Raw genomic sequence first — 15,292 nt, 5'->3', positions numbered from 1 at the left:
CATCCACACACTGTACTGTGGCCCAGCTCATTTCTCTCCTAAGGGTATCCCGGAGTAACTTCTGCACATGGATGCCTGGGACTTCACAGCCCTTCTGCACACAATAACAGAAACCTGGAAGCCGCCCAGATGCCCATCAGTGGGAGAAGGGATGAATACACGAAGACACGATCACACAATGGAATATTATACAGCTGTCCAAACAAATTAACTGCAGCATAACTTCAGTGATGTAGGTGGATTCTGGCAATATCATAAATATTAGTAAAAATAGCATGTTCCCAACGATGACTTACAGCACTATGCCTTTTAAAAATAAAGTTAAAAGCAACTACAATGACTGTACTCTCTAGGAAAATGTACAGGTGCAATAAAACTGCGTAAAAAAGAGCATGGGAATGTGTACTTCTCATTCCGTTTTTAGTGTCTTGGGTGGGAGGAGGTGGCGGTGTGCTGGGGGCGCCATCTGGTTGGCTGTAGGTTATTGTCAAGGCCCTAGCCTTTGTTTCAGCTGGTGGGTGTGCAGGTGGTTATTACATTGTGAAAAGTGACTAAGTGGAAGTGGGCCATGTGCAAACCAAAGATGAGTGTCCTGAGCCAAGGACTGCCATGAACAATTAACCCAGTTCTGTGCATGTCAGGCCCAGCGCTCCCCGGGCCCCAAGCTGGTTTAGCTGAGGCTGTGATGGCCTGGCATTCACTGGGGGAGGGGATGGAGTCTGCTTTTCCAATTACTCTTTCCCCTGCTTCTCTTGTCACCCCCTGTCCCTCCAGCTCAGGCCTCCCCACTTCAGGATGCCTGCTGGCTGTAGTGACTGACCTCTGCCAGCTTGTGGCTTTGCACTTCCTCAACTACTGTTTCCTATCTGTGTCACACAATTAGTGCCTTGTTATAGATGGCCTCACCCACTAATCATTTCCACATGTGCGTGTGTCTTTTAATGAGCTGGTAATCTCCACAGGGCCAGAGGTCATGTTTTATCTCCTCTAATGTGGCAGATTTCTGCCCAATTCTGTACCCACTCTCCTCTTCTTCCTTACTTAAAGAACCCCCAGTCTCCCCTCAGCTAGGCACGGCCATGTGGCTGCATAGCATTTATGGAGCAGCGTCGTGTGCTCCTGGGAAGGCTTCCTAGAAGGAGGAGGCAGCGCGCCTCCCTTCCCCCTTCCTCCTTCCTGCTGCACACACTGCAGCGTAATGGCTGGAGGTCCAGTCCCCACAGAGGGGCAACCAGACAGAGACTGGTCCCTGACACCCGGCACTGGGGGGCTCGTATAGCAGCTTTGGGCTGCCTGTCTCCTGAGAAACTTCAATCTTGTGTAAGTCACAATTTTTGAGGTCTTTGTTACTCACAGATGAACATAATTCTCAGGGGTGCCTCTTGTAACCCTCCCCACCATGGTTCTTAGCACTTCTGGGTACATAATGATTATACTGTGAATCCTGTGGGTTAAAAAAGTCAGAACCTTGAAGTGGCACCGGGAGGGCCATCTGCATTTAGCAAGAGATCTGGACTCTCAAGAACTGACGATGAGTCCCATGATGCGTTCCGTGCTCGGGTGGCCGGGGTGCATCCCTTAACCCCCTGAACTCCACTTGCTCGCTGGTTCAGGGAGTGAATAACCACGCCTGCCGACCTCAGAGCTAAGTGGCATAGATTGTCAGCCGTTCAGCACCATCGCTCCGGCTCTCATGCGCGTGAACTGTCATCTTCACAGCAGGCCTCAGGCTGGGAGCTCCACGGTGGAAGAGTAAGCTCATGTCTCAGCCTGCCACACAGGAATGGGTTGAAGGGCTCGCGTGACACCCATGCCCTGTCCCTGGCAACTGACGCTGCCAGCCCTCAGTAGCTACTGCCATCCCCTCCTCCTGAGAAAAGCTCAGGGCAGACAGTCTGAGGTGGGATGAGCTTGTTTGTTCAGGTGGGGGTGCTTTTTCATGGTTTCTGTTTCTCTTTATTTTTTTCTCCTTTCTTCAAGACCACTGTCTCAGTGGACACAGGGTGAGAGCCACTTTGTGGCAGTTGGTTGGGGAGGGGGGGCGGGCAGGCAGCTTTGCTCGGGTGGGTGTGGAGTGGCCGGTCTGCCCACCCGGAGCAGTTCTTCACGATGTCCTGGGGCCAGCCCCACTTTCCCAGGTCTGGGTGGCCGGGGCTGTGGCAGTCACTTTGGGATATTAACCTCAGGGGCTCGGCAGTGTGACTGAGAGACAGACATCCTTTCCTACCTCGGCAGGCCTGGGTGTCGTGGGCAGCCAGCTGGGGGCTGAACCGACACTGGGCTTACCTGGGGGTGCACGGCCCCCATGGGAGGGCACCATCCAGGGGACTCCTGGGCCTCCCCACAGACAGCGCCAGCCACTCTTCCGCATCTCTGCTCTCTGCCTCTGCTGCCAGGTGGGTCTCAGGATGCCCAGCTGCAGGCTTCCTGGCATTCCTTCTCACCTCTGTGTTCATGCAGGAAATGTTTGTTTAGAGCCTCCCTGTGCCCCATCAGGGCTGTGTTCCCACCTGTGGGCTCTCCAGAGACGACAGTGGATAAAAGCCCCTTGCTACCTTGACTGTGGTTCCTGGGGGGCAGGGGTCCTATCTGTTTCCATTCACCATCACGCCCTGGCTCCTAGCACATGCCTTGAGGGGACAGGGGCTCAGTAAACACTTGTTGGGTGAGTGAATGAACACATGAGTGGATATAAAATCAAGGCAGTCATGAGTGTGCAAAGCACAGAAGATGGCGACCAAGGTCAGGGAGCAGGAGCAGACAGCGCCCCCACCACCAGCCAGACATGCATATGCCCTGCGAGGAGCACCTGGGTGTTTCAGGAGGCTCTGAGCTCACAGGAGAGAAGCCTGACCTGTGATCGTCACCCTGTCCTGGGGGCAGCAGCGGGAGTGACAAGTGTGGCCTTTCCTGGCTGCCACAGCCTAAAGGGTCCTCTGCACCTCCCAGCTCCTCAGGTCTCCTCCGCAGATACATTTGGGCTGCTGGCTGTTGGCTGACTGGGTTCAAGCCTCTTCTCCTGTGAACTCGTGGGGCTGGAAGGTCTACGTTTCCAGCGCCAGCCTCGCCACTTCTAGTCATGTGACCCCAGGGCACATCCTTACTGTCTGTATCTCAGTTTATTCCTCTGTAAAATGGGCACAGTTAACAGCACCTGCCGCATTGAACGCAAGAAGATGCATGCCTGCTGGAAAGGGTCAGATCAGAAGGAGACATTTGCGCCCCACTCGCCCTGAAGAGCCTCGCACAGGGAAGGTGCTCCGGGCATGGACAGGGTTGAGTCTCCCCTCATCTCGTGGCTTGGGCTGGAAGAGTCCACTTGCTGCCGAGGCAGGGCTGGCACAGACTGCCATCCTGCTTGGCTTGGGCATGGGAACAGCTGGTGAGGGTGCTTTTATTTGCCTGAAGTGTGGGCTCTCGGCCGGCCCTGCGGGGAAGCCAGAGCAGCTGGTCTGCCTCGTGAGCAGGTGCCGGGGCGGGTCTGTGCGCCTGCCCTTCCCTCCTTCCCCGAAAACGCTCTTTGATTCCGCTGCCCACCCCCCTCTTCCCCACCTCACCCACATCTGAAGAAAAGCTTCCCTACTTAAAGGAAAAAAGGAAGAAAAAGCTTCATCTGATTTGACTTTTTTTGGAGTCCTCAGGTCGGAGCCTCACACAGCAGGGTTCCAGTTGGTCTAATTGAAGGGCATTGTTTCTGTCCCGGTCCTTTAGATTCAGGCTGTTCACACAGCCTGTCTCTCTCTCTCCCACATGCACGCGCGCACACACACACACGCACGCACGCACGCACGCATGCTAACCCTGGGGCCTGTGGCCCTTCATTAGCTCATTTGGCAAATGATGGCTGAGCCCTGCTGTGTGCCAGGCCCTGGGAGAGCCCTGGGGAGCGAGACCGCCCAGATCGCCACCCTCAGGAGCCCACAGCCCAAGAAGGAGACTCGAAGAGTGAGGCTGGTTTAGCAGAGGAAGCTCAGTCTGTAGCTTCGTGACTAGTGAAGAGAGTTCCTGGTGTTTTGCCCACATCCCCTCGGCATGTTGTATACCACATACGTGTTACAGCGCCTGTCCCATTGGGCTCCGTAAGGGAGTGTCACCACGTCTTCATTCCTGGCTCTGACAGGCACCGTTGACCGATCTTGGCCCTCTTTGTCTCTGAACCCAGATCTGGCCTCAGAATCCTTCTCAACACAGAACTCTAGGTAACCACTACCAGTCATCTGTGCCTGGAACCCAAGCTTAAACTACCCCTGGGATCACAGTGAGTTACTTGTGTGAGACTTCCTTGTGCCTCCTGAGGCTTCGGAATGAGCCTGACCGCAGAGACCACTGCAGATGCTGCCAGACTGTTGGAATGGCCTCAAAGGTCGGTTGGGCCACCCCAGGCTCTGTGCTCAGCAGGACTGCACGGCCTGTTCCGGCTGTAACCCCTTGCCCCTGGCTGTTCCCTCTGCCTGGGATTCTCCAGTTCCACCCGTCCGCCTGGCTCACACCCTCCCTACACTCGCGTTTTGCTCAGCTGACGATTCATCGAGGGACCTCTTTGACCACCTGTCTGTAAGAGCTGTGTTTTCTGTCACTTCCTCCTATGTTCCTTTATTTTGCTTCTTAACACACACATGTGACATATATTTACCTCTTTAGCCCTCTCATTTACTCCAATATCCCAAGCAATCAAAAATACCTCCTGATCAAATGGACCTTGCATTAGCAGATACCTGGTGGACTTAACCCTGCTACTGCCTGCCAGAGTTAGGATGAGAAGTAATAGACACAGTGTGTCTAGCCGAGCTCCTGGTTTATGCAGCATGCTGATTTATTGCTGTTCGAAATAAAGTGTTCTTTACACTGTAGATGGGGGAGGGTGCGTTTAGTTGGAGGTCCCAAAAAGCCTCTGTTCTCACCAGAGCCTTCCTCCCCGCAACCAGTTCCATTTAGCCAGCAGCTGGCAGGCATCTGCTGTGGGCCACACTGTGCAGAGCCCTGGGGGGATTCAGAGGTGAGCATGTTCCAGCATCTGCCCCGGGGACCCTGAGGATCTCAGTTCCCTGTGTGGGACTCAGGCAGGGACACGAGAGAGAGGGGCCCGGGGGCACTGATTGCTGAGGAAGTGATCATTGCCGGAGGAGGGGTTTGAGGAAGGCATTGGAGGCAAGTGTGGCTGGACAGAGAGGATTTTGTCAGGTGCGGGTGGGCAGGGGACCGGCTGGGCTGCCAGGTCACCTCCAACCCCTGCCCACCCCCCAACTTGGATGGCTGCTGCAAAGTTGATAACATCTTTTGAGATTTTCACTTCCTGCCGAGATATTAGTCATTAGAAACTTGTCATTTCTGAACCTTCCTCCTCCCCGGCTTTTCAACTGTGTCCCGATGTGCCCTCCCCCAGTTTCCTGCTATAGAATACATTCTTGGTGATAGAATAGAGAGTTTCTTGCTCTGTAGATGAAGTCTGATCTTTTGCTGCAAACTCCTGTAATGAAAAGTGACCAGTTTGCATGAAATGTCTGCTCTGCTGTCTGTTTCCTCCAGAAAGCTTTTTTGGAGGGGCAAGTGGGGGCTAAGGAGGGGTAATTACAGTCTTATTTATCCACGCTGGAGAGTCCTGGTTCCCGTGTGTGTAGAATTTTTCCTTCTCTTCATCCTTTGCTATTTGACCAGCACAAGTTCTGCTTGGCCCCAGGCAGATGTCACTGATGAACCGTGGCACACTTGCTCCCGGGGCCAGACCTGCCCCTAGTGTTCTCAGCGTAGCGTCCAAGCCAGCTCTCTTGAGTCCAGACCACCATAGGGCACTGGTATCGTGTGTGTTTTTCTTGGCCCTCCTGAGGCCAGAGGGAGAAGAGAGAAGGTGGCCCCAGCAGATGTCCCAGCTCAGTTCTTCCTCCTTGGTCCTGAGCCCGGGGGCTGGGGACGGTTTGTGCGTTCCTGGGGATCTCTAGAATGGACCCCACTCCTCGCACACACAGGTAGCTGGGACTGTCTTCCTTTATGGGCTCACTGTGGTGACTGTGGCTTCCTGTGTTTGCCCCCTGCAGAGCTGCCCTGTGTTGAAGCAGGAGGGAGGACGGTGTGTCGCCCCGGAGCATGTTGAGAGCACAGTGCCCAGCAAAACCTGACGGCGTAGGAAAGGCCTCAGGTTCAGCCAGCACCTCCGGGGGCTTGACTTCATGCCAGGCACAGGCTTGATTGTCGCTAGGTTAAGTGATGCCTGCCTGCCCGGCCACCTGCCTTTCTGGCCACCTGGCAGGGCTTGATGCCGAGGCCCAGCAGCAACGTGGTGGTGGAGCTGGCAGAGGGGACTCCAAAGCTGCTGCTGTCACCGTTTAGATAACGTGCAGACGGGGCTGGGTCCAGACTCCCTGAACGGTGGTTCTGTGCACATCTGGTTCTCAGTTGTCCTTCATCGTGGGACTGTAGCCAGAGACACAAGGTGGGGGCACCTTCTGTGTCTTCCTTTTCCTTTATTCCTAGCCCTCCCTGCACTAACACACGCCCCCCCCCCCCCCCCGCCCCCACACCGCCGCCATCTACCTGGATGGCACCTGCTCCTTTTTCTTTCCCATTTCAGCTTCCGGCCACCTCCTCCTTGGAGCTTTTCTGGATTCCCTGCTCTCCTCTGCTCCCAGTGCCCCCAGCTCAGGTGCCTGCCATCCCTCTGTTAGGGTGCCAGACTTGCTGGTGGGATTTGCTGGTGGGATCAGGCTGTGAGCTCCCCAGGACAAGGCCTGGCCCTGTAGCAAACACCCTGGGCCCCTCACTGTCCCCCATCCCACAGGCTTTGTCCTCCTTGTCTTTGTTTCCTGGCTTTGAGGGCAGCAGTCTTGGCTTCATACCCTCCACCTCCCAACTGGCATGCCATCAGACACCCAGCAGGTGCCTGGGAAGTGTGGCATAAATGAGAGAGGGAATGGCTGCCCTTCCTCAAGGAGCTCTCCCTGCCCTCCAGATGCCTGCCCTGGGACACTGGACAAGGAGGCCTGGTCACTTGGGAGTGCTGGTACCCCTTGTGCTGTGGTGCTTGTGCCCTGAGGCCTGGGCTCAGGTTAGGGCATGGGGTTGGGGGCTGGCTGCCCCCACTGCCTGCCTTTCCCACCCTCACAGGTCCCGGCAGGCTGGGGTGGTCTGGGCTGCCATCTACCCGCTGGAGGCTCCTAGGTGCCCTCCACCATCCTGCTCCGACTTGTGCCTGGGAGTGAAGCGGCATTGTCAGGCCACCGGGTGAGGGCTGCCAGGATGTGGCGTGGCCCCAGCCCTGCCGTGGCATAGGTGCCTGTGGGCCTGGGTGGGTGAGCGGTGGAGTGGGACATGGGACACTGTGTGGGCAGGTGCCACGTTCCCCCAGCCCAGCTACTTGTTGGGATGAGGAGGGCCTTGCTTCTGCTGAGCTAGGGAGGGTGTGCCCAGGACAGATAGGTGCCTGCCCAGGAAATCAGCTAGAGCCACCCCTGACTGGAGGGTGCGGGAGGCAGTCTTGGTCCCAGTCTGTGACTCCACAGACTCCTTGGGACCAGGACTGTGTTCTTGGTCTGTGCTGTACTGCTGCCACCGCCGGCCTCTGTACTCCTGCCACCGGCGGGTGAGGTCGGCTGGGCCTGGACAGCACATGGCTCCTCCCATGGGACCACTACACTCACTCTGGCTGGGGGGGTCATGCCTGTCCCAGCCCACCCTGCATGCATACCGTAGTTTCCTCTGGCCACACTTTCTCTGCCCCTTTCTTGCTTATCCGTCAGCAGAACTACTGACTTTTCCATCCATCAGCAAAAATACTGACTTTGCCAAGAAGCTTAAAAAAAATAAAAGGACTCTACCACCATGAAGTCACAGTCATACGATCCCTCACGGCCATAAAATCAGGGCGCTTATATCAACTCCAAGCACTGGAGCACCGATGCTGTCATTTTAGCCAGGAGGGGTGGACTTAGGGACAGAGGACAGGGCAGCCCAGAACTGCTGCAGATGCTGTCCTGTGGGGAAAGGGCCCTGCTCTCTCCATCCCTAGCCTAATCCTTGAAGTCCTTCTGCCTCACCCCAAACACACACCTCAGGGCATGGCATGCACTCAGCAGACACCGCTGAGTGGATACAAGCTTCTTGGTATGGCATAAGGAGCCCTAGGGCGGAGTCCAAGGAGACCTGGGTTTCCAGACCTGAATGTGGGGCTACACCTCTGTCATTTTTTGCTCCGGACCTCAGTTTCCTGACTCTATGGATAATCTTGATGGCTCTTTTGGTTTTAAAATGCAGATTCTCAGCATCCCTCTGCTGTTGGGGTCTGTATGCACGGATGTGTCCACCTACTGACTCGCCTTCCCCTCCCCCACCATCCACACCTGTGGTTGCCGAGGCATCACTGCAGCAGGTCGTTCCTAAAGCCCGATGCAGAGACCCGGCTTGCATTCCTCTTGTAAAATGGTTCCTGAACTACTGTTTATGGGCAGAGGTTCTCTTCCAAGGAGTCGAATGCCGTGTCCTGCCCGTGTTTCTGGGGCTGCCCCCCGCCCCCTTCTTTGGCTCAGGGGCTCAGAACAGGCCCTTCCTGGCATCAGATAAGACAGGTCTGCCCACAGAGCAATCCAGGGCATCACACAGCCCTAAAGGGAAGGTGGCAGGAGCTCCTGGGGTTACTTGAAACATCCTCCGGTTCCCTCCCTGCCGGGTTCCCTGAGTTCTTCTGGATGCGTGGGCACTTGCCTGCTGGTGAGAGCTGGCAGCTGAGTTAACGCCATAAAGATGTGCTGTGCCTCTCTTGCCAGCAGCGTCTCTTTTTCCAGCCCCTCCCTTCCCCCTTCTGAAGGAGACTGAAGTCCTTTAGAGACTGTGGAGTCCTGATCCTGGTACAGATGAGGGTGTGGCTCAGAGAGGGACTGTGACTTGCCTGAGGCCACACAGTAGGTTACAGGCAGAGGCAGGAGTTAGTGGCTCTGCCCTCATGCAGCGGTGTTTGAGTTTCCAGGTGCTCCTTCCCAGCGGTTCTCCTCCTCCTGGGTCAGCTCAGAGGAAATATTTGTTTTCCTTTCTGTGAACAAAGAACCGACTTATGTTTGTTTCTGTGAGTGCAGCCACAAGGACAGGCAGTTAGGAAGTGTTCCGTGGGAGGGGGTTTTCTGATGACGTGGTAGCCTCGGCCGGGCCAAGTTGGTCCCTGGGTACGGAGACACGGGTGGCCTTGTTAGGGGAGCCGGCGCTCCTGGGCTTGTGCAGATTGCAGTTGGTTTCAGGCCCTAGGGATCCCAGGATTAATCAAAATGAGGTGGAACAGATGGATTGAATCTATCAGCAGCTTTACATGACAGCCTCGTAACATAAAAGCACTTCATTGCCACTCGTTTTGCCAGGACTCCCCGCCCCGAAGAGGGACTGGGTGGAGAGGAGAGCCTCTTGTGCAGATGGAGTTACAAGCATGTGGGCCCGGGCTTTGTGCAGGCAGCAAGGACAAACCACTGCTTGGGTTTTCCTCTCAGTGGCTATGTTAGAAAATGTGCTGTGTTCCAGAGGTAAAAAAAAAAAAAGAGAAATAATAATGAATAAAAAATAAGAAAATTGGCCAGGTGTGGTGGGTCACACCTGTGATCCCAGCACTTTGGGAGGCCGAGGTGGGTGGATCACCTGAGGTCAGGAGTTCAAGACCAGCCTGGCCAACACAGTGAAACCCCGTCTCTACAAAAATACGAAAATTAGCCAGACATGACGGCGGGCGCCTGTAATCCCAGCTACTTGGGAAGCTGAGGCGGGAGAATTGCTTGAACCCAGGATGTGGAGGTTGCAGTGAGCCGAGATCGCGCCATTGCACTCCAGCCTGGCGGGTGTGATTGGCTGGGGTTGGGCCACAGGCTGTGTCGTGAGTCGTTATTGAAGGTTTGGGGCGGGCCTGTGCTGTAGAAAGTGCTCTGGCTTTGGGCATCAGGTGATGAAGACGGTGTCTATGAGGGAAGCTCTCCAGGCCTGAGGTTCCGACCCCGGTCTTGCTCCAGGCCCTGCTGGCAAACAATCAGCGACATTGTGCTGCGGCTGTTCCCTCCCACTGGAAATGCTCATAATTCTTGTCCTGGCCACCTCGCATGAATGTCAGGGAGGAAGGAGGAGAAAGGAGATGGAACCTCTTCACTGTCTGGTGTTTCTGGTAACGGGGCCTGAGGTTGGCTGGTTGCCAGTGCCAGGTCGTCAGGTGGTTTTTGTTTTGGCCATCAAGTTGTTGAGGTGCATTCAGGGGCTGCTTCTGGCCAAATCCAGGAAGAGGTTGTGAGATGTGTCCTGTGGAGAGTTAATCAGTGGCATGAGTGTGGACGTTCCAACACCTGCAAAGGAGATCTGTGGAATATCCCTCCTGACTACAGGGTTCTCTTGGGGGTCCTCAAAAAGCATCCTGCCTGCCTGCCTGAAGCACAGCCAGCACCATGCCCTTTCTGGAAGTGTTAAATCAACGCAGGGTTTCGACACCCCTCCTAGAGCACTGGACTAGACATTGGGAACACTGGAATACGTGTGGGGCCTTTCCTTTCTGAAGTCACTTCTGTAGTTTAGGAATTTAAAATTAATTTAGTTTTGCTTAGTTTGCTCATAAAACTATTGCATTTGGGATTTTACAGTTGGAAAGCATGGTATATTCAAGCCAGCATTACCAGTTCACTTTGGAATGTTTTTAAAAATCTATATTCAATCTTCCACTTACACAAGTTCTAATGGAAAATTCTAAAACAAATTCGAACCTTTTTTTCCCTCTGAAATGTTTTTAACTTTTGTTAACAGCTACAGGCTGTGAATCTTAAGGAATATGGTGTCAGATTTTCCAGGTTTCAAGGCACAGGAAGTAGCAGAGAAACCACCCTCATTGCAGTGATAGAGCAGAACAGTAGGTTTTCAGATCTTGGTTCCCTTGTCAACATGGAAGAGACAGAGAAGACACCTCCTCCACAAAAGAGGTTTTTAAAAACTGTGTACTCAATATATATTTTGAGGAATATTTTCTGATTTAATTTTCCCAACTGTCACTATTAGCAGCTTTTTGCCACTTCTGAGTGGGGAGTTGACTGACATGGCACAGTGTAGAAAGTGCCGCAGAAGGGGGCTGATGAAGCATTAGGAGTTCGGGGGAGAAAAAAAAATCATCCGGCATCAGGTGGCTGCCTAGAGGAGGGGGCGTTTTAGCTGAGCTTTGGAGGGCGAGTAGGGTCTGGCAGGTGGTAATCTGGTGGTAATGGGGCTGTGGGAGGAAGGGCACCCTCGTGGGAAGCGCAGAGTGTGTAGATAGTTCAGTTTGATGCTCAGGGTAACCGAAGGGTTGACTTGCTGCCCACAATTAGCAGTTAATACATTTCCTGGCTCTGTCCCTCACGTGTCAGACTCCTAAGCATTCTCTACAGCCCAGCTCAGAAGCTGCCTCCTCTGGGAAGCCTTCCCAGACTTGCCTGAATATCTGAATATCTGAACCCCAGACCAGACCTAAAGGTGTAGAAAATGCCCCGGCTTTGGGCACCAGGGAAGACGGTGTCTAGAGGTGTGCTGGGTGCACCTGCGAAGCCGACGCCACTCATGCTTCTGCTATTTCAGTCTTGACTGTTAGCGTGTGTGGGTCAACAGCGGCATTCTTTGTGGTTTTGCTTTGGCTGTGTGGAAGGCTCTCTTTGCTGTTTGGACCATCTTGGTCTCCTTGGCAACCGTGAGCGTCACCTTCATCCTGAATGCCTGTGCTGGGCGTTCATCTTAACTTTTCTGGGATTTCCCTCTCATTTATTCTGCATTAGCAGCTCCCATTCATAGCCACATGAGGGGCATCCCGTGAGCCTAAACGCTTGGCTTTCGGCAGCGTTTATTCTTCCTTCCTGGTAAAATATCAAGCTGCGAGATTCAGTTTCACTTAGAAGGAGAAAAATAATTCTTCCCATTTCTTCGTGAAATCATTGTTCTTGGTCCAGCTATCCTAGTGTTTTCAGTGGATACTGAAGCTAACCTCTGCCACATGCACAGAACGGTGTTTCCACCTGCATCTTTCCCAGGACTGTAATGTTTCTGCCACCTGCGGAGAAAATGACCTTTTTGTTGGAGCAGGCACAGTGGTTGAGATGGCCCTGGCAGGGTGTTAAGTCTTTTCAGGAGGCTCTTAATTGCCTCAGGTGTTGAGTGGGCCTTTTCTGGGACCTCTGAGGCTCTGTCTTCACAGGGCTTGTACCCTGAGAGTCAGCCTTTCGCCCAGGACCCCGTCCCCCTTCACTGGTTGCAGACCCCTTGGGTGCTCCTGGCTCCCATCCATTCTTCCCAATCAAGAGGCTTGGCTTCTCCTGATGAGAAGATGCTTGAAGGTGCAGCTTGCTTTTTGTGGCTATTATTTAAAATGGCAATCTACTTCATTCCTCATCTTGGATAGCTGGTGAATTGTCTCAGAGGAAAGAGTGGCTATAGATATATGGATATAGATACAGATACATGGTTTTTTGTTTGTTTCTTGTTTTTTTTATTTTTATATTTTTTTAGACCGTCTCGCTCTGTTGCCGAGGCTGGAGGGCAGTGGCGCAATCTCGGCTCACTGCAATCTCTGCGTCCCGGGTTCAAGCAATTCTCCTGCCTCAGCCTCCCAAGTAGCTGGGATTACAGGCACATGCCACTGTGCCTGGCTAGTTTTTGTATTTTTAGTAGAGATGGGGCTTTGCCATGTTGGCCAGGCTGGTCTTGAACTCCTGACCTCAGGTGACCCACCCGCCTCGGCCTCCCAAAGTGCTGGGATTATAGGCGTGAGCCACCATGCCCAGCCCTGTGTGTGTGTGTGTGTGTGTGTGTGTGTGTGTGTGTGTGTATTTTTTAAGTAGGTCTGTCATGTTCACAGCTGAAATACCTAGTAAATAGATGCCTCTGACTATGTGGTCTCTGTGAGAACCTTTACAGAATATTTAGAAAATGCTGGGGAAACTTGCTGTTGCCCTAATCACTCTAATAAAGAAAATTCTGTCATTTTAGTGTAATATATTTCCTTTGAGGTTTTGTTTTCTTTTTTCAACATCCATTTCCTACTGTACATACAATTATGTATCTTTTTACACCTTCGAGCACTCTTTGCTGCCTTCCTAAATGGGATGAGTGGCCATAGCATCCTGAACCGTTCCCCAGCGTTAATTTGCAGCAAGACTGTTAGAGTGCTGTTCTCTAATCTCACGCCTCTTTCATGCTTCCGTTTGAAGTTTTGGGGAGGATTTGGGCCTTTAATAGTCTGTGGTTGACAGACTGCATAGTAGATAGTTGACTCAGAGTTGGGGTCTACATACTTGTTCTCAGAGGGGGGCTAAGGATGTCATTTAAGGTACTTGAGCTGAGTACCTTGTTGCCAAACCAAGGGAGGAGGTCCCAAAAGAAAGCACAGGCTCAGTTCAGGGTCTCCAAGACATTGAGCCCGTGGTGAACATGGTTGAGTGGATGCACTATTTCTAAGTCCCAGATAGAGACTGGCTGAAAAGGAATGAGCGGCCTGTCGCCCTAACAGTTTAATGGCCTCAACTGGACAAAACAGAAAATGAGCTTCATCTACAAGCCCCAGGAGCCATACAGGGTCATGTGGGGCGTGAGGGGCCACCGTAGGTGGAGAAGGGAGGCGCTCAGGCCCCTTTCCTTGGGTCCTTCCCAGCCTAGTCCCTTCCCGTCCTGGTCCCTGCCTGCTTCATGGGCTCCAGACACTTGCCTGCCACTCATTCTGTCCTGCCTCTCATTCTGTCCTGCCTCTCATTCTGTCTTGCCTCTCAGGAGGGCAGAAGCCCCAGCAAGGTGAAACCTGCCTGGGAGGGGTGAGGGGTGAGGGGTGAGGGAGTTGGAGGAGAGGAGGAGAGCACTTAGGCTGGAGGGGACCGTAGGGTGCCTGTGGCCTCCTGGAGCCAGCAGTGACAAGTGCTTAGCGTCAGACCATTGGCCTGGACGCTGGTCTTGTTTGCAGTGGCCCCACCACCCAGCATGGGCGTCACTCCCTAACCAGGCGCCGCTACGATCTGATGTCGTCCTCCCCTGTCAGAGCTTCATTGCCTGTGAAGCCTGGAGTGGGACACCTGTATCCTGTGTTTTGGGGATGGTCCCGATTTCTCAACAAGTACATTGATGTTTGTCCCCAGCAGGTTCTAATAGAATCAGCTTTCTCTTTGGTTCTGTTCTTAGAACTCTATGCCTGTGACCTCGGAAAGCCACCGCTACAGGCCTTGAGATGCAGCATGCTCTGGGCCACTTTCAGTTTGCTTCCTGTGATCTGGGTTGGGAGCTGGGAATGGAGGCTTGTTGACACCGTGTGCAGACACAACTGCTGCCCCTGCCACCTTCCTGCCGGGGTGACAAATGCTTCCTGAGGGGGTCCTGGCCCACCCCAACCCTCCCCCATGGGGTGACTGATAAGAGCTTAGATTTTAGATTTGAGGCCAGGGTGTTGTCAGGTGGGTGGGCCCTCTCCCCTTGTGAGATTACAAAGCGCTTTTCAGCCTTGCTCTCCCCCAACCCCTAGGGACACCAGTGGCCCCTGCAGTATCCAAAACACAAATGCACCTGCCTCTGACCCTTTGTTCACTGACTTTTCTTTTGGTTTGTTTAAAGCATTTAATTGGCTGAGGAGTCATTCCAGGATGCAGTTGAAAAGCAAGTCATTTATGAAAAGCAAAATCTTATTTTAGGATCCGAAAGCAAACCTAAAGGAGAAGTGGGGAGGAGTGCAATCTACCCTGGATTGCGATGCCACACCCCTACCATGTGCTCTGCGGAAGGGGGTTCCCTTGGAGGGCCATGTGCCAAGCCTGACCCTCTTCTTCCCTGTCCATCAGACCACAAGGACCGGTGACAAGACAGAGGCCTCAGCGAGGCTGGTGTGTGTCCCTTGTCCCTCAAGCTTGCCTTGGCACTTGTTTCTGCCATTGCAAAGACTAGAGTGGCACAGGGAGGGCTCACTGGCAAATATGGGGGCCTGTCCAGAGCACCACTGGGCTTGCACTCTCCACCCTGGCGTGGTCCTGCCTCACAGGTGGCTGGCTGGGGTGTGACCAGGTGTCCTGGCAGGACAGCATCAGCTGCAGCCTCCAAGTGAGCGGCTTTCTGTTCTGATGCCACGTGGGAGGGTCCCCTCGTCAGCAGCCTCCTCACGTCCCTGCCAGACTGAGGGCCAGCCCAGAGGCCCCTCACCCCACCCCACCACATTCCCCACGGGGGAGGGCAAAGGCCTGGTGTTGGGGCCCGGTAGCCACCAGTCGCATGTGGCCTTCAGGGCCTGGAGATATCGCAGTGTGACTGTGGAAATGAATTTTTTATTTTAGTTCATTTAAATTTAAAAACTGGTACTCAG

At 53.7% G+C, this 15,292-nt stretch overlaps 1 protein-coding gene across 5 annotated transcripts in view; it reads left to right on the top strand.

The window, feature by feature from the left end:
* Positions 1–15,292, top strand: part of CCDC88C (coiled-coil domain containing 88C) — a 145,816-nt gene that overhangs the window by 39,560 nt on the left and 90,964 nt on the right. Inside the window, exon 1 of one of the 5 annotated variants that reach the window (XM_055361215.2) lies at positions 6,143–6,427. The exons of the other annotated variants lie outside the window; for them this stretch is intronic. The gene's annotated coding sequence lies outside the window, so the exon portion shown is untranslated. Of the gene's footprint in view, positions 1–6,142; positions 6,428–15,292 lie in introns of those variants that run through there. 5 annotated transcript variants of the gene reach the window in all.

Source organism: Gorilla gorilla, chromosome 15 (assembly GCF_029281585.2).
Source record: "Gorilla gorilla gorilla isolate KB3781 chromosome 15, NHGRI_mGorGor1-v2.1_pri, whole genome shotgun sequence".
NCBI classification, from domain to species: domain Eukaryota; kingdom Metazoa; phylum Chordata; class Mammalia; order Primates; family Hominidae; genus Gorilla; species Gorilla gorilla.
This window is presented reverse-complemented; position numbering and strand designations above follow the sequence as displayed.